The sequence below is a fragment of the Cibotium barometz genome, chromosome 47 (assembly GCF_041138505.1).
Source record: "Cibotium barometz isolate CiBa-2024 chromosome 47, ASM4113850v1, whole genome shotgun sequence".
NCBI lineage: Eukaryota > Viridiplantae > Streptophyta > Polypodiopsida > Cyatheales > Cibotiaceae > Cibotium > Cibotium barometz.
This window is the reverse complement of record NC_141092.1, coordinates 11,117,341-11,138,140: the sequence shown is the minus strand read 5'-3', so window position 1 is coordinate 11,138,140 and position 20,800 is coordinate 11,117,341.

Here is a 20,800-nt window from a genome sequence, read left to right as displayed (position 1 = left end):
ATGATAGGGGTGAAGCAGGGATGCCCGCTATCGCCCACCCTCTTTGGACTGTACATCGATGCGGTCTCTGATTATGTAGACAGATTGGGAGGCCCACGGGCATGCCTGGTAGGGGTGTTGGTTGATGATATTGTTCTAATCTCAGACTCTCCGGAGGGATTACAAAGACACCTGGATGCATTACAGGCTTTTTGTGCGGATAAAGATCTGACAATGAACCTTGGGAAAACCAAGGTTATGGTGTTTAACACCACACAGGCATGGGTGACGAGATCAGAGCCTCAGTTCACTTTCCGAGGGGAGCCGGTAGAGTACGTCAGGTCATATGTCTACTTGGGAGTTACTTTCAGAGGACCGCGTTTCTCCCTAAAGGAGGCAACAACAGCTAGAGTAACTCGAGGGCATGTAGCCTTGGGGGCACTTGAGAGGCAGTGTGCAAACATATAGTTTTAGGAGCCACACACCAAATTGTGGCTATTTGATACGTTTGTCACATCGACCCTCTTGTACGGAGCTCCAATTTGGGGACCTAGTATACATCACCTAGTATACAATCACAGATCTTAGAGAGGGATAGATGAGGGATGGAGGCAAAGGGAGAGACCACTGATTATGATGATTGCCCGCATGATTCGGAGCAAATCGTCAGTACCACATGAGATTGTTTGGGCTGAGCTGGGTGCCCCACCAGTAGTAACCGAGGCCCTATTCCAAGTAGTAACCTTTTTATAGTGGCTATGGGAGCTCCCTCAGCAGAGGTACTCTCGATTGGCATTGACCTCATCCATACAGTTGGCAGAGGATGGAGATACTCATTGTTGGTACACTCAGATGAGATCATGGTTTGACCTACATGGTTTGCGGATAGAGGCACTACCACCCTTTCAGTACAGTCTGGATTCTCGGGGGGTGCACCTCAAAAAATGTAAGTCTACCACGTGCGATCATTAGGTGGGGTTTTTTTAATCCAAAATATTGGGTAAATTTACAGAAATACAATTACAAGAGGGGTATTTTAATTGTACTTTGGAAAAAAACCCGTAAGTCTATAAAGAAAAAGGGGTAGTTTTATCAGCTCAAAATTCACAGATAAGGGGTTTTTTAAATACCCCTTGAGCGCACGTCGTAGGAGGGGCTTCCATATAGTGCACCCCCCGAGTCTGGATTGTCCATTTTTGGATCTCACCTGCTCAGAGCAAAACCGTGTGATCAGGATGGATATCATTAGAGTGGACACAGAGAGGACATTGACTAGCCCCCTTGAGCCCTTGGGCACAAAAATGGCTCATTACAAGAGCCATTTTCTACACCTCTCACCGGATGATTTTTTCACCTGCCCAGCGTACATGGATGTACACCTGTAACATGGGATACGTTGTGCCATTGGATAGATCCGGACCTCATCACACCAGTTGTAGATTGAGACAGAGCGATATGTGCATCAGATCGTGGATGATCGCATTTGTTAGCTATGCTACCAGGAGATAGAGACAGAGGAACACTACATTTGCCGATGTACAGTCTATTATGAGATCCGAGGAGATATCACTACCTCTTCCGAGAGGGTTTTGGGCCGTTACGCAGGGTCATGGAGTTTGAGGATCAAAGATGCCTGGGATTGTTTCCACTTGAGCTCAGGAGACACAGAGAGGCCCTCTTGGCAGACAAGAGGCAGAGCCATGATGTACCTAGACAAAGGACCCTGATAGATTTCTTCGACACCAACACTAGCAACCCAGCCCACACACCTCCTGATACCTCCTCCATTGGGCCATCAGGGCACCGACCACGCTCCCAGGGAGTCACCCCACTGATAGAGCAGTTATCTTATGTTGTGCTCATCGGCCACGCCCACCAGGATCCTGACCACAGCATCCTCACCATCACTAGATCAGAGCCGTTATTGCTCGGCATCGGAGGTGCCTACCTCACTTCTACGACCTCTCCATTCTAGACAACCCCATGGCGGAGATACTTCATCTAAGGAGAGGGCAACACTTCAACTGATCAGTATACATGGATCTACCTCATATACATTTTTTAGTATTTTCTACTCAGTATCATCTCGGAGTCTTACAATTCTATTCTTATAACTGTAGGACAATCAATTTATTGTACCTTTTAGTCTCATTTAGTTGTTCTCTTTGATGAGACACCAACTTCAGATGTACTCTCAGTTTTGGTCTCATAGGCCACCATGGCCTCTTAGAGACATTAATATATCATTTCATTTATTTCATTTCATTTCTGAGGGGAGGGCACCTCTGCAGTCAACAAAGACTGATAAAATTCTAAAGCAATACCCCTCACCTTATTAGGCTCAATCTGAACCTCACCCTGTGAATCCTGTAAGTACCTCATAGAATCCCTGCTATGGGAAGGCCTGTGTGCCGGTCTACTATTCAATCTGTTGATTCAATCTGTTGCAGCTCAAAACTATCATGCAAGTTTCCAACCTGAGACGAGCAGGCACCAGGAGTTTCCTAGTAGTAGAGCTCCATCCCCTTCACCACCCATTGTACTTATTGCACACCCAGATTCAGCTTTTTAGTTCAGTACTTTTTCATTTTGTTGGGATGACAGAGCATACCCCATACAGGTACTCCGATTTGTCTCATAGACCGAGTTCGCATAAAATCTTTCTTTCTTTCTTTCTTTCCCCTCCACCTCTGGTCCTTCCTCTGCCTCTGTTCCTCTGCCATTGCTTCCTTCCTCCATCGCTGTGCCCCTCCTTCCTCCATGGTTTCCTTCCTCCTTCGCTTCCTGAATCGCTCCCTTCCGCCTCTGTTCCTATGCTTTCGCTTCCTTCCTCCATCGATGCGCCCCTCCTTCCTCCTTCATTTCCTTCCTCCTTCACTGCGCCCATCCGCCTCTCTTCTTGCTTTGCCCCCCATCCTCCTCCACCTCCCCTCCTTGCCTCTGCCCGCCCTAATTCGCCTCTTCCTTCCCCTCTGTTCGCTCCTACCCCTGCCCGCCCTTCTTCGCCCTCCTGTTGATCGCTCCTCTAAATGCCTCCCCTCCTTCCTCCGCCTCTTCCCTCTGCGCAGCCCTGTTGTGAGGACCGGCAAGGTTTTGGCCTAGAAGATGGCATCTGGACAAACGGTGGCATGGGATTTTCATCATTAAAGTGATGAGTTAGTGTTTTCATACACTAATAGCAAGGGGTTGGACATCCTCTTCCCCTCTTTTCCTTGCGCGCAGGCTATGTAGTAGATAGTAGGTACATCAGCCCCGTGAAGCACTCCATCTCCTGCGTATGCTGGTTGTACAGGATATAGCAACAGTGCAGGTGTCAGAAGATCTCTTTTCTCTCTTACATTTGGTCGATCTTGGAGCCGAGATTTGGGACTGTTTTGGAGAAATCCCGAACAATTTTGAGGCTCAGTTTTGGAACTCATTTGGCATGGGGTTCGGGGCAGCTCCTGGTTTCATACCGGGCTGATTTATGAGCTAATTTTGGGGACTGTTTTGTGACAGTTTTGGACAGCTTTTAGAGGTGTTTGCTTTGTGGAAAGATCTGGTGTTGTTCACACTCGCACCTTGGTATCTTGTAAAAGATTCTCTATCAATAAAGAAGTTCCTAGGGGGGCCGGCCATTCCGGCTCAGTGTCGTGTTCCCTTTAGCCTTGTTTATAGTTATTTTGGTTGTGTTTTCACATCTTTGTTTAACATTTGAAGTGTTTGTCCATTGATCTGGGTTCCTGTCCGGTTTCATATATAGATGACATTGTGCTGATGTCTAGCTCCGAAGAGGGGCTGCAGAAGCACCTAGAGGCATTGCAAGATTTTTGTGAGCAGAGGGACCTCACCATTAACCTTGGAAAAATCAAGGTCATAGTCTTCAATACCACATCGATGGGACTGAGAGACACGAGATTCGCATATGTAGGGGAGACAATGGAGATTGTGCACTCTTATGTATATTATCTGGGGGTCACTTTCATAGGGCCACGATACTGGATGAAACCAGTAGCACATGCCAGGATTGCTAGGGGATATGCAGCTCTTGCGCGAGACTTGAGTGGTGAGACTTGAGCGATAGTGCTTTTAGGCCTACTTCTAGGAACTCTATGCCAAGAGATGGTGTTTTGACACCTTAGTGACACCTGCAGCGATGTTAGGGCACCTTTTTGGGGCCCCAATCTTAGTGGAGAGGATTGGAGGAGGGTGGAGAGGCTACAGATTATGATGTATTCACGTATGATCAGGAGTAAACTATTAGTGCCTCATGCCATTGTTCTAGCAGAGTTTGCAGCCTCCCTGCTAGTTGTGGATGCCCTGTTCTAGAGGGTCTATAGTTTTGAGCAGAGATAGGCTCCCCATGCTAGAACTCGAGTCATCCTGCCGCCTAGCAGAGGTAGGACACATGCAAAACTTGGTATGCCAGGGTCACAATGGTTTCAGGCATATGGGTTCCATATAGACTAGTTACCTCCTTTCCACTTCATCCTAAATTGCTACCACATGCTCTCAAAGTGTGAATCGCCATAAATACTCCGTCACACCATTACAAGCGCTCATCCAAGTTGTAGTTTTGGATATTATCGTTTTATATCTTGAATGTATGACCCTTTGGTGTATCTATCGTAGCCCCTTGATGTAAGATAATGGCGATAGCTCTTGTTAATCCTAGAATTCGATTAATAAGTATTGATGGAGGGTTTCATGAGCATACAAGGTTGAGTGCATAATCACATCAGTGATCCAATCACTGCTAAGATAAAAGTCTATATATAGTGAATAATTAGGCCATAGTGTCCGGTGAGCCTTAAATAATTAGGCCACAATCCCTAATTGGACACATAGACTACATATAACATCAAAGGTGTTGGAACAACTTTCTGGCCCTCAAACTAGAGCAAAAATTTAATGTGTTATCATTACCAATAAGCAATAATTTACATGAGGTATCAACAACTAGAAGCTGACCTTGTCAAACTACCACTTCTTTCCACAATGCATGTGATGATAGTAGTGAAGAATACTCTCGAATTGATTGGAATCCCTCAGCCCTTCATCACCGTGAGAGCACCATATGATCCCATCCCCATGTGAGCACACATAAATCCATCAAATTGGAAAGCTCAACCAAACCAATTTCACTCATCATCTTGCCCTTTTCAAAAGGTCAAATGAGGCCTCACACTGTATACATAGTTGACAACCGCCACTTGCACATTTGGTACTCTATCATACATTTTGCTTCATTTTGTACCTATACACATTGAACTCAAAAAGGGCAAGATGAAAGTTTTGACTCTTATCAATATCTTAATAGTAATTCTTCAAAATGTAAGTGCTATAGTAGAATTTGCAAGTGTGGAATAAGGGTTTGCAAACCCTAATTCATGGACACAATAGCACATCACGGTGTTCCTCTCCATGAGGAACACATGGAGAGCTAAAAAGATAATGAACAAAAATCAGAAATAGTTAGTTATAGGATGAAAAAAAGTTGACCATGAGCTGTGGTGAGGGAGGATTTTCACCAATAAAAGAGCTCATGGGAGGCGAGTAGTAGTAGATAGATGGCTGTATTAGGGCAGTGTGCAATAGTTGTGGTAGCCTCAAAGTTCCATTTAGCCTCATAAATAGGAGAGCATGAGAAATCTCTTCCAAAAACACCCAAATCTAAGAGAAGAGGGTGGGTAAAGAGATGAGAGACAAATTGAATGGTGGCAACTTGGGGTGATTTAGAGAAGGGGGCAATGCCATTGGTCCCCTGAGTCATAGGGTGGTTTCTTATGCCCAAAGTCCAAATTTTGGGACTTTCAATTATGTTCACCTTGGAGGGTGGAAATTTTGGTGTCGGCCAGGAATATAACTTTGTTCGCTCAAAACTTTAAAGAATTGTGAACAAACAACCATTCATTATAAAAAAAGGGGTTTAAGTTAAATACTTATCACTTGTAAAACACATCAAATGTTCCATTAGGAAAACAAAGGATGCAACACGTTTGTCCATGAGGGCATCCCCATCATCTACACATGGCAAATTTTTCAAAGCAAGCATTGCCTAGAGAAGAAAACAAGTCACACAATGAAAAGAGAAGTTTGCAAGCACTTATTCTTTCAATTTGAGCTCATAAGTGAGAGAAGCCACATCTACTAATGATCTCTAGAAATAGATCCCGCTAGGTCAATGGGAACCCCACGATCCATCCATATATACGCGTGAAGAGGATACCTTGCATGCCACACACACGTCAATTGGTGACCCACCCATGGCCATGTACATGCACAAGATTTAGGGGGAATTAGGTATTTGTGACATTCCCCCTGGCTTCAAAACATCAGGAAAATGTTTGACGTAGTGCTCAACCATCCCATTCACTAGACTCTCTCTTCTCTCTCTTCTCTCTCCTAGACCTACACGCAGATCACTCTCTCCACCGACCACCCAATCTTTCAATAACTCTCTCTCTCTTTCTCTCTCTCTATCCATCCCAACCAACCGAAATTGGTGCTTTCTACATGCATGGCTTGAAATTAGGCCACAATCCCTAATTGGACACATAGACTACATATAACATCAAAGGTGTTGGAACAACTTTTTGGCCCTCAAACTAGAGCAAAAATTTAATGTGTTATGCTTCCCCTTAAGGTAGTACTATCATTACCAATAAGCAATAATTTACATGAGGTATCAATAACTAGAAGTCGACCTTGTCAAACTACCACTTCTTTCCACAATGCATGTGACGACAGTAGTGAAGAATACTCTCGAATTGATTGGCATCCCTCAGTACTTCATCACCGTGAGAGCACCATATGATCCCATCCCCATGTGAGCACACATAGATCCATCAAATTGGAGAGCTCAACCAAACCAATTTCACTCATCATCTTGCCCTTTTCAAAAGGTCAAGTGAGGCCTCACACTGTATACATAGTTGACAACCGCCACTTACACATTTGGAACTCTATCATACATTTTGCTTCATTTTAAACCTATACACATTGAACTCAAAAAGGGCAAGATGAAAGTTTTGACTCTTATCAATATCTTAATACTAATTCTTCAAAATGTAAGTGCTATAGTAGAACTTGCAAGTGTGGAATAAGGGTTTGCAAACCCTAATTCATGGACAACAGCACATCATGGTGTTCCTCTCCATGAGAAAAACATGGAGAGCTAAAAAGATGATGAACAAAAATTAGAAATAGTTAGTTATAGGATGAAAAAAAGTTGACCATCAGCTGTGGTGAGGGAGGATTTTCACCAACAAGAGAGATCATGGGAGGCGAGTAGTAGTAGATAGATGGCTGTATTAGGGCAGTGTAGTTGTGGTAGCCTCAAAGTTCCATTTAGCCTCATAAATGGAAGAGCATGAGAAATCTCTTCCAAAAACACCCAAATCTAAGAGAAGAGGGTGGGTAAAGAGACGAGAGACAAATTGAATGGTGGCAACTTGGGGTGATTTAGAGAAGGGGGCAATGCCATTGGTCCCCTGAGTCATAGGGTGGTTTCTTATGTCCAAAGTCGAAATTTTGGGACTTTCAATTATGTTCACGTTGAAGGGTGGAAATTTTGGTGTTTGCCTGGAATATAACTTTGTTCGCCCAAAACTTTAAAGAATTGTGAACAAACAACCATTCATTATAAAAAAAGGGGTTTAAGTTAAATACTTATCACTTGTAAAACACATCAAATGTTCCATTAGGAAAACAAAAGATGCAACACGTTTGTCCATGAGGGCATCCCCATCATCTACACATGGCAAATTTTTCCATTAGGAAAACAAAAGATGCAACACGTTTGTCCATGAGGGCATCCCCATCATCTACACATGGCAAATTTTTCAAAGCAAGCATTGCCTAGACAAGAAAATAAGTTACACAATGAAAAGAGAAGTTTGCAAGCACTTATTCTTTCAATTTGAGCTCATAAGTGAGAGAAGCCACATCTACTAATGATCTCTAGAAATAGATCCCGCTAGGTCAATGGGATCCCCACAATCCATCCATATATACGCGTTAAGAGGATACCTTGCATGCCACACACACGTCAATTTGTGACCCACCCATGGCCATGTACATGCACAAGATTTCGGGGGAATTAGGTATTTGTGACATTCCCCCGAAAATGTTCGTAGTGCTCAACCATCCCGTTCACTAGACTCTCTCTTCTCTCTCTTCTCTCTCCTAGACCTACACGCAGATCGCTCTCTCCATCGACCACCCAATCTTTCAATAACTCTCTCCCTCTCTCTCTCTCCATCCCAACCAACCAAAATTGGTGCATGCATGGCTTGAAATTATTATTTCTCCTTTTGATATAATAGCCATGCCATGTATTCCTCCCGACCAGCACATAAATGAAGTAAATATTTCATCTTAGTCGGAGTTGTTTTCATCTTAGTCGGAGTTGTTGCGTAGGCGCGGATTATAAAAAGGGGTCTCTCGTACTCTTCTTGCAACAACAGTCGCGCGCAGCCAGCAGCAATATGACGACAAAGCTAGGGCTGATGCTAGGAGCGATGATCACACTAGTCCTTGTAATCGTGCGCCAGATGGAGGGAGCAGAAGCCGGCGTCGGCGTGAGAAATGTTTTGTGATTGCGTTGTTTGTATATATATGTTTCCTCTTAGATATAATTATTTATTCATTCATATGTTAAAATTATTACAGATCTGTAACCCATCGAAGCCAGGGAACTTCGCGTACACGTGCACCAACATGCAGCTGGTTAACGATGGAATGTCGCTGAGGGCCTCCTGCGGCAATGGCCGCCATCCGCCCACCTTCAAGGTGTCCGAGCTCTACCTCAACGAGCATGTGGTCAATAACGACGGCCAGCTAGACTGTACCGATTGCTACGGAAATCTGGGTTTCCCCGCCAGGTGCGAGTTCTCAAAGTCGTGCCAGAACATGGAGCTGCACGGTGGATCACCGCCGACTGCCGCAACCGAGCCGGTGCTCTGGTCCACAGCAGCGTCGACCTCAACTTTTGCATCGAGAACAACAAGGGTCAGCTACAGTGGACATGCAGCTGAGGATTCTTGTACAAGGTCATTGCTTCCCTCATGACAATTTATATGGCGAGACAATGTTGAGAGAACTTTCAATAAATTCAGAGAAGTTTTTTCTCTCTTTTTTTGCAAGTACCATGAACACACACACACATACACATACATGATGAATTACAAACATGCACTTTAACACATGAGCTTTTTCTACTTTTGGACATAGATATTTTCCACCCATAAGAACTCTCAACATATGATAAAAGAATACTTTCACATGATTAGATATACTTAATTCCCAACTGAAATTTTCAATATTCAATCGATTCTCTCGCATGAGATTTGTAAAGCAATATCACATGAGATTTTGGAAAGCGATTTCCCATGAGCTTTGCAGACCACAAATTTTTGCTCACATAGAATTGTTTCCCACATATAAGTTTAGGAATGTTAAATTTGGATCTACAATGTTTTGCAAATCACGTGAGGTTTTGCAAAGCAATAACATGAGCCTTGTAGACTACAAAATGTTTCCCACATATAAAAGATTAACCATGTTAAAATTGAAAACACTATTGATTCTCTCGCACGAGATTTTGTAAAGCAATCACATCAGATTTTGCAAAGCAATCACGTGAGCTTTGCAGACCATGATATTTTCCACAACACAGAGAAATGTTTACCACCACATAAGATTAACCATGCTAAAAGAATGTTTTCACATAAGTAGATAAACTATCTGCCACAAAAGACAAATGTTTATTACCACATAAGATTAACCATGCGAAGAGAACATCGTCACCTGAGTCGATCAACTATCTCCCATATAAGAGAATCATTATACACAGAAAGTGAATTCTCATAAGAGCTTCTTGTCTTCATTGGGCTAAAACAAGAGTTCTCATGATGACAATAGCTTTTTTACACTGCCATATCCATAATTTGAAAATGTTTCATGCCATAGAATTATCTCAAATCAAAGTCACAATTATTTGTTGCAGCACTCTCTAATGAAATTTTTCAAAGCACTCACCTAGGGTTTTTTTCGCACAAGAATATGTTTAAGCATAAAAAATTCACGTAAATCCATTATACATGAATTTTTCATAATGTGAGTTCTTGTAAAAGTAGCTTATCTACACACGTATTTTGCAATGTGGTATAACTAGAATTCTCATAAGATAAGAATTCCTATGTACTTAACACAAAGTGGTAACTCCTTTTATACCTAGCCATATTATTTGCACAAAACTTCACACTAGGAAAAAATACTATTTTTCATCTAATAAATCAAAATTGGCTATTGACACAAGTCTAACACAATAGAATTGTCATTTTCTATTTAAAATCCATGTCAGATCCTTACATCAAGTAGGTATCTTACAAGTATTGGTCATTAGATAAAGTTTGCCAAAATATCTGACGTGAAACAAAGCTTTTTCCAATTGCAAGTTCCTCATACACTTGTCATCTCTACAACGTCTATAAACAATGCATTTCTTTTTCACATGCTGAGTTGAAATTAGAGCGAGCTCTGCAAGGCTACAATTGCAATGGACGGCTCCTACACAGCTCATTTGTCAGGAAAAACCAGAGTCGTTTGGGAAGTCAATTTAGGGGATATGCAAAGATCACCGAAGTGTGATTGCAAACATATCGCAAATACACGTTGAGAAAAAATGTCACACCGCTATGCCGATATGCTAAGATCATCAATACCACACTCAAACAAAACCCATCTCCTAGTAGTTGACCTCTAACACCACCTCACAATTGCACCAATACCACTTCGAACTTCAAGTCATAAGATAAGTCTCAAGTTTCCAACAACCTAAAGACGTCTAAATCTATAAGCAACACATAAGCACAAAACACCTCACATCATCATGTCCATCGTCATTCATAGCAACCCAAACTCATGAAATACAATCTTGTACAGAAGCTCCTCTTAGGGATCCATATCATCTTGACACTAAACACGCAATCAACATGCATATTGGAATTGCAAAAAAGTGTCAAGCTCTAGTACATGTAACCATTGAATACAACAATTGGATACAAGCATAGCAAGATAGATACATAAGTAGCAAGATAGGCTTCATGGGCTAAAGGTATACAAATTGGTTGGCACAACAATTGACCTAAGCTAACGCTATACAGGGAGTCAGTTGCAAGCATGCAACCTCCTTATTTTCTGATTGGCATGCACATGCATAGCTTTGGAGGTCATATCTTTTATATCTTGGGGAATTGTTTATATGCACTTTTTCTAATTGGAATATTTGACTTGTTTGGCACCTCCCCATTAATTTCCCTTTTTTTTAATCCAAACCTACACAAAAATGCAAGTAATTCGGCCTACTAACACAAACTAGAGGAATTGATATGACCTTCTAGATCAAAAGAGTGAAAAAATTTTATTTGGATGACCCATGCTTTAGTCTACTCAGATGCACACAAGATTCTTGGGGAATTGTTTATGTGCACTTTTTCTAATTGGAATATTTGACTTGCTTGGCACCTTCCCATTAATTTCCATTTTTTTAAATCCAAACCTACAAAAACTAGAGGAAATGATATGACCTTCTAGATCAAAAGAGTGAAAACGTTTTCTTTGGATGATGCATGCTTTAGTCTACTCAGATGCACACAAGATTTTAAGGATTGTAAAGATAGTGCTAAAGAGAAAGTTCAAAAATCAGTGGGTGAGAAGAGACCCTTCTAAGGACAAGGAAGATCACAACCATCAAAAGTTGAAAGGTCTATGGAAACACTAGCAACTCAACAGTCAAATAGGTGGACCAATGAAGCTAATGGTTCTAACTCTTTAGGTTGTGCTAACATGCTTTCTTCAAACTCCGCAAGTGTTGATAACATACTTGTTTTAGACTCCATAGGTGGTGAGAACATTGTTACTGTAGCCTTTATAGGTGCTCAAAACATGCATACTTCAACCTCTAAAGTTGTTCCAAGCCTAATGAAAATAGATAATGATGTTCTGGATTTAGAGGGAGAAGATTTAGCCCTCCATCACTTGAATGACAATGTGAACAAGTAATGATCACTCTGGACAACCAAAAGCAGTGTTAGAAATTTGGCATCATGCAATAGGTGTTCAAAGTGTAATTCTGAACTCCTAAAACATGTTTATAGAAAGGTGAATTCGAATTGGGAGAGGTTAGTAAGGTATGACATGGTCACCCATCCAAAACATAAGAAGATCTTGGCTACTGTAATGCCATATGATCCATATACAACCAATCACTAGAATATTTGAGCCTTGAAGATGTTCAAAATCACATTATTGGATCATCTCTGGTCAACATTCAATTAGTGTAGCAAAGCAGCTCCAAAAATCAGATAATCCAAAATTGGAAGCTTTGAGGCAAAGATTTCGATACAAAAATGCAAATATCATATTTAGTTTCCCTCCCAAATTGACTACTCTTCGCAACATTTCTATAGCCAAGTTTACGCAAAAGGAGCCGTTTGTGGATTAGCAAACTCAAGAAAGAGGCCAATGGTTGGGATGTGGTCTACCTCAAAGACCCAAACATACAGTGAATGTCACAAAGAAAGACCACCATGACTGGCTTGTAAGTCCTTCTCACCATGAATCAGAAATATTCATGGTCCTCAATAATTATTTGTGTGATTAGTTATATTTCTAACTACCTTTTTGTATTACTATTGCAGAAATTTGTGGAGACAACAGAACATTCACTTTAACATTGATTCTATAAGACATATGGTCATCTACTATATTGTGAGGATGATATTTTCAAGAGCTAGTAATTCATTTTGCATGAATATGCACATGGAAATCTCCCAAACACAAAGGGAGAAATAAGAGATCTTACCTCTACTGCTAAGAAAAAGAGAGAGAGTACCCTCAACGATAAGCTCTTGGCACTCTGACCCTAGGAACCACCTTGTTTAGGTGAATTGCTAGCCTTTTTTCGTATGAGGTCAGAGTACTTCAAGATGAAATGATGAAAGGTATAGTTCTTTTGAAGAATTGAAATCATGTGACTAGCTTTAGAGACATGGAGGAAGTGGCAAAGAGGATGAAAACAAATCATGTCCTCAAGGAGGCAATTGTATATTTCTACTATGACCTTACAACAATGAAAAAATATTGGGATGAAATTTGTCACACATATCAGATAGGAGAGGAGGAGTATGATAAATTATCATCTTGTTCTATGGATTGGGTCAAAGATAGCCTCAACTGAACAAAAGTCAACCCATCCTTTCCTAAGGGAGTGATATCCTACCTCCAGCACTTATATAGAAAAGCATATGGGTAGGTTCACTAAGAGCAAGGAATTCCATGAGCATCACAACAATCGGCCTACACATGGAGAAGATATGAGAGTTGAGCAAAAAATTACATCATGTTACTTTTGGTCTAGCGGTATTAGATGTCCACCTTTACAAAAAGGCATTATCTTTTTGGATGATGGACTTTTTCGAAGTATTCATTGAAGGGTTGAATGACCTCAATGTAGAACTTGAATATGTGCTTGTTGTGTTTATGGACTTTGCACATATTGGAACTCTTATAGAAGCTGTGGTTAAAGTGGTGTCGAAGTTCCATTATGAGAATAGGAAGCTGTGATCCAAGTAACTCCAAAAGTTAGATAAGTGGGAGCCTTGTAGTTGCAATTGTGACGCTTTTCATAAGCAAAGTGGAAACCTTTGAAAGCATTGCCAAGGTCCATGAACAAGGTCAAAAAGTGCACATTTCATGGAGTCCATTCTCAAGCCAACAAGAGAAGAAGAAGTTCAAGTTTATATATGATGTCAAATATTGTGAGTTTATCACATCTCTCATCATGGAACTTTGCACAAAGAAACAAAGAATAGATACGTCATTGATGTATTGATAGGAGGGATTGTGCTTATGGAATGCCTACTTATAAGAAGAAAATGCAGTTCCATGACTATGGATGATGCTAAGGTAGCATCTCTAACTGAATGGTGTGCAAAAAGTTGCTAGAATTGAAGATCAAATAGGAGTTCCTCAGCTTAATGAGACAGATATTGTACATCTAGATGCATTGGGAGATGATGATTTAGTGTATGAAGATAAACAAAAAGATGATGATGAATTCCAAGGTGACGATGAAGGAGGGTCATTGTAGAGAGGAGCTGCCAAAACAAAAGGTAGAGTTGTTCATATATGCATGGTTTATAAGATTGAAGATCAAATAGGAGTTCCTCAGCTTAATGAGACAGATATTGTACATCTAGATGCATTGGGAGATGATGATTTAGTGTATGAAGATAAACAAAAAGATGATGATGAATTCCAAGGTGACGATGAAGGAGGGTCATTGTAGAGAGGAGCTGCCAAAACAAAAGGTAGAGTTGTTCATATATGCATGGTTTATAAGATTGAAGATCAAATAGGAGTTCCTCAGCTTAATGAGACAGATATTGTACATCTAGATGCATTGGGAGATGATGATTTAGTGTATGAAGATAAACAAAAAGATGATGATGAATTCCAAGGTGACGATGAAGGAGGGTCATTGTAGAGAGGAGCTGCCAAAACAAAAGGTAGAGTTATTCATATATGCATGGTTTATAAGGTGGGGTGTCTAGGCTAGTATCCAAGTTAATATTGCTTGTCTTAGTTTATAAAAGATATCGAGCAAGTAAATGAAGTAAGCATGTCTTAATATTGCTTGTCTTAGTTTATAAAAGATATCGAGCAAGTAAATGAAGTAAGCATGATCACCATGTAGACAAAGAAGTAGATGATACATCAGCAACACCATAAGGTATTGGATATGCTTAGTGTTCAATAAGCAAACCAAGTCCAAAATTGTGTTACATTTAGTATCCAAATATGCACTGTCATCTTATTTTTTACATCATGTGTTGAATCCACTTTTTTGACCAATGCACAAGACTAGTGTTACAAGTGTCAATGCCTTCATTAATGAGAGCGATTACTCATTTTACTACAAATGCTAGTAATGAAGTTGCCCGATTGAAAAGAAATCATGTGGAGAGAGAAAAATCACATGATTAACAAGAGGTGCAAGGTGTGTTTATTGTCCTTTTTGTATCAATTGAAAGATATACCATACAAATAATTTATTAGTGAATTAATATTTGAATTAAAAGGTCGCATTCAAGAGGATGGTGGAGGACAACTACATGAAGAATAAGGTTTGCATATTGGAGACCTACTTTGTGAAGCATGGTAGTGCAGACCATTGGGAACCCTATACTCTTTTGAGAGAGCAGGGCATAAAATACTGTTTGAATCATCTATGACAAACTTAGAGATGCAATCCACATTACAAAACATTGTGATTGATGTATGAAAGCCAAAAAGGACAGCTAAATGATGCAAATCCTAACGATTATGATCATGCTATGTAAAAGATTTTGGATTCATTTTCTAAAAAAGGTATTGGGCCCCATCTGCACACATTACTAAGTGTATGATATACACCATTACTAGATTAATCTTTGTGTCTATTGACTTTTCTCAAAAGTTGTTCTTTTTAAATTTGAGTCTATTGACTTTTCTCAAAAGTTGTTCTTTTTAAATTATTCACGTACAAGAAATTATTTTAAATGAATGCAACTTTTTTTCCATTTGATATTCAACAATTCAAGGTCAAATCTAGAGTTTGACCTCCAATCCTTCATTTCTGTTTAGAATGTATAAACAAGTAGACTTCCCTCATCTAAATAAGTAGACTTCCCTCATTGTATAAACAAGTAGCCTCACGAGGAATACAATACTTGCCCGTGAAGTTTGAGGCTCATGAGGAAATAACCTTACAAAACCTATCAAGTGCGATGCCTTCTTTGATAAGTTTTCTTAATGGTACTATGACTACTTCCATTTATGGTTTGACCATTAGTATTGGATTGTGTGCATGATGTGTATCCTTCATCCTAGTAAATAGCATTACAGAAAGAGGATCAAGCTTGCTTTTAAGCCTTCTGCATGATTGGGAGGATCAAATATTTTTGTAGGTCAAGAAGACCGTGTTCCAAGAAAATCTCAAATATAGGAAGAGGGGGCTCCCAAAGTTGGTTTGAAACAAACTCCACACAATTTGTCTAAAGAGGATGACCATGAGACAAAAATAGGTCCGCGATGCTTACCAAAACTAGATGTTTGTTTAAAAAGTTTTGGTATTCAAGTATGTGTCCAAGTTAGTATTTGATACTTTTTTATAGGTGGACATGATCTGCACTCACCACCCAATGGTGATGAGAAACAAGATCAAATTCCCAAACTAGCAAGGAAGTGGATGTTAATTTAAATGAAAATATGAAATTTCCAAATGGTGAATACAAGGATTTGCAATGAGATGAAGGAATTCATGATCTTCAACAAGACAAAGACTTACTTGAAAAGTGCAAAGACAAGAATTTCCAAGTCTGAGACAAAGAAGGTGATGCTACCACATCAACAACAAAAGGTATTGGACATGGTGAAAATCATTATTGAGTTTTCTCCTACTTGCGAAAAAAGAATATATATTTATTTGCAAGAGGAGACTGAAACATAAGCTTGAGCCTCATTGGGCTAACACGTATGTGCTAATGATTTCCCCTTGTGTTTTATCTTGTCCAAATGTTAGTATATCTATTTAGGAGTGAATTTTCTTACTTTTAATCTTGTATTTTTTGGTATCATTGGCCAAGACTTAGTAAATGAGGTTGTCCACTTGGAGGTAGTTAATTCCATTTTAGGACAATTTGAAGATGCTCATACAACAATTTCTCGAGGAAAGAGTTTAAATGTTGTGGCACAATGAAGCCATAATTTCTAGTATATGTTATGATTATTCTGTCCTTTTATTATTGTAAATTATGGCTTAACACTAGTATTGTAGAAAAAAAGCCACTTTTGTGGCTATTTGTATAGGTTTTTCTAAAATCCATTTCTCTCAAATGATAATGAATCTCAAGCCATCCTTTCAAGGATTTTTTCCTAAGACATATAGTACTTGGAAAAAAATATTAGAAATAAAAATGGATTTTAAAATCTATTTTTTAAGCGTTATCGGTAGTAAGGTGGTGTACTAAAAAATGTGTTTGAGTGGAGTTTTCATCCATAACTTTCTCAAGGAATTTTTAAGCATGCCATAAATTCCATGAGAAATACTTCGAGATGTATGGAATCATCCATATGGGTATGATGTCCATTGAATAAATGCTGACTACTATTTCAATCGCTCTTGAAGCTAGGCCTACAGAGAAAATTTTTAGTCATTTTTGTGGCTTTTTGGTAATATCAAGTTTTAAAACGAGATAGGACTCATTCAAGAAGACTATCCAAAATTTCCTTAATATCTGTTGATTTCAAATTGATTAATTTTATAAGTTTCTCACATCACGTAAAATTTATATCCAAAATAAGAAAATCTTGTCCATTCCTATTTTAGCCACTTTTGTGGCTCAATTGCAAGAGTAGTGCTAAGAGCCATATTAATAAGAATTATGTGCCTAGACCAATGTGCTTAAAACTTACTTTTCTACATCTATGCAAACATAAAGATAAGAAATGGATATCCAAAATTCATTATAGACCAAATGGATATCCTCTTGACCTAATACAAGTTATGGCTCTAGAGACATAAGTACTAGGAATTGTAATTAACAAATACAAATTGACCTATTACAAGTAATGGCTCTAGAGTCATAAGTACTAGGCACTGTAATAAACAAATTGACAAAATGTGGTAAATGTTAATTGTACATAATGTAATCAAGAGTGCGAGGAAGTGGACATAGTAGAAAGCATCATCAAAGGTACAACAGCAAGTAATTTTGAGGAGTCAATGGCAAGAAAAGTTGATGATAATCTAGATGTGGCACCTTCGGAGAAACCAAATTTAACTGAGAGAGAGTAATTGCACCTTTGAGCACACTAATGTGGAAAGAGAGAGAATTTGGGTGTGGTGGAGGTTGCAATGGAGGTGGTTGTGGTGTTTGGTGGTGATGGAGGCAATGGTGGTGGTGAAGGAGCAAGCCATGATAGCAGGCGACAAATGGAAGGCCAATTCCAAAATCTGACTCCATGGCATTCTCGGCCTTTATGAATTAGAAGAAACTTGCAAGACTCATAAGAGAAATTTTTTTATATGGAACTAAGACATTTGAGATTCAAAAGATATGTCATGAAAAACACACACTCAAAAACTAGATTGAGCATACTATAAATTTGGTTGTGTTCCTTCCTCTCAATCATCTCTCGTAATTAGCATCATGTTTAATTTGATGTAAATTTATGATGCCTCATCCCATGCTCGATAGATGAAGAGAGAGAGAGAGAGAGAGAGAGAGAGAGAGAGAGAGAGAGAGAGGAAGAGAGAGAGAGAGAGAGAGAGAGAGAGAGAGAGTTCAGGTGTGGCAAAAGTGGCGGTGGAAGTGGTCGTGGTTGTTGTTGGTGGTAGAGGTAATGGTGGAGGGAGGGTGGGGCGGTGGTGGTGGTGGAGAAGCAAGCCGTTGTAGCAACCAATGAATGGGAATCCACATGGCATTGTTTACCTTCATGATGAATAAAAACAATCACTGGCTTGACATTAATAAGAACTTGTAGGATTCAAGAGAGATGAATTTTAATAGAATTGAGCCATTCAAGAGAGATGAATTTTAATATGGAATTGAGCCATTCAAGATTCAAAAGATCTATCATGAAAAATGTAAACTCAAAAACTAGACTAGATCATATTATAAATGTGGTTGTGCTACTGCTTCTCAATCATCTCATACTTAGCATCATGTTTAATTTGGTTTAAATTTATGATGCCTCATCCCATGCACGATGTGATCCTGTGAGCTTTGATGAGAATCTAGATAAAGTATTGATGGAGAGTTTCATGAGCATACAAGGTTGAGTGCACAATCAAGTCAGTGATCTAATCACTGCTAAGATAAAAAGTCTATATATAGTGAATAACTAGGCTATACTGGCCGCTGAGCCTTAGTTAGGCCAGAATCCCTAATTGGACACATAGACTACATATAACATCAAAGGTGTTGGAGCAACTTTTTGACCGTCAAACTAGACCGAAATCTTAATGTGTTATGATTCTCCTTAAGCTAGTATTATCATTGCCAATAAGTAATAATTTACATGAGGTATCAAGCTACTATTATCATTGCCAATAAGTAATAATTTACATGAGGTATCAAGCTAGCCTTGTCAAACTACCACTTCTTTCCACAATGCATGTGATGACACTAGTGAACAATATTCTCGAATTGACTAGCATCCCTCAGCCCTTCATCACCGTGAGAGCACCATATGATCCCATCCCCATGTGAGCACACATAAATCCATCAAATTGGAGAGCTCAACCAATCCAATTTCACTAATCATCTCACCCTTTTCAAAAGGTCAAGTGAGGCCTCACACTGTATACATAGCTGACAATCGCGCCACTTGCACATTTGGTACTCTATCAAACATTTTGCTTCACAATAGGGGGTAGAATGGATAATTTTTGTCTTCATTGTATACATATACACATTAAATTGAAAGGGCAAGATGAAATTTTTGACTCTTATCAATATCTTAATAGTAATTCTTCGAAATGGATGTGCTATAGTAGAATTTGCAAGTGTGGAATAAGGGTTCGCAGACCCTAATTGATGGACAATAGCACATCATGGTGTTCCTCTCCATGAGGAAAACATGTAGAGATAAAAAGATGATGAACAAATATTGGAAATAGCTAGTTATAGACTTAAAAACAGTTGACCATCAGCTGTGTGGTGAGGGATGATTTTCACCAACAAGAGAGATCATGGGAGGCGAGGAGGAGGCAAGTACTAGTAGATAGATGGCTGTATTAGGGTAGTGTGCGCAATAGTTGTGGTAGCCTCAAAGTTCCATTTAGCTTAATAAATAGGGGAGCATGAGAAATCTGTTCCAAAAACACCCAAGTATAAGAGAGAAGAGGGTGGGTAAAGAGACGAGGAGAGACAAATTCAATGGTGGCAACTTGGGGTGATTTGGAGAAGGGGGCAATGCCATTGGTCCCCTAAGTCATAGGGTGGTTTCTTATGGCCAAATTCCAAATTTTGGTCCAACTTTCAATTATGTTCACCTTGGAGGGTGGAAATTTAACTTTGTTCACCCAAAACTTTAAGGAATTATGAACAAACCACCATTCAATATAAAAAAGGAGGTTTAAGTTAAATACTTATCACCTGTAAAACACATCAAATGTCCCATTAGGAAAACAAAAGATGCAACACGCTTGTCTATGAGGGCATCCCCATCATCTAAACATCGTAAATTTTTTAAAGCAAGCATTGCCTAGACAAGAAAACAAGTCACACAATGAAAAGAGAAGTTTGCAAGCACTTATTCTTTCAATTTGAGCTCATAAGTGACAGAAGACACATCTACTAATGATTTCTAGAAGTACATCCCGCTAGGTCAATTATTTGGGACATTCACCTGGGCTTCTATTTAGCTGTCCCTAAACTAAAAAACTTTAAGGTACTGCTTCAAAAGATCGGGAAAATGTTTGACGTAGTGCTCAACCATCCCATTCACTAGACTTTCTCTTCTCGCTCTCTCCACCATAGACCACCCAGTCTTTCACAACTCCACTGGACTCTCTCTCTCTCTCTCTCTCTCTCTCTCTCTCTCTCTCTCCACCCATGCCAACCAACTGAAATTGGTGCTTTTTGCATGGCTTAAAATTATTATTTTTCCTTTTGATATAATAGCCACACCTATAATTTTAAACCCCCGACCAGCACTAAAATGAAGTAAATATTTCATCTTGGTCAGAGTTGGGCAGGCACGGATTATAAAAAGGGGTCTCTTATGCACA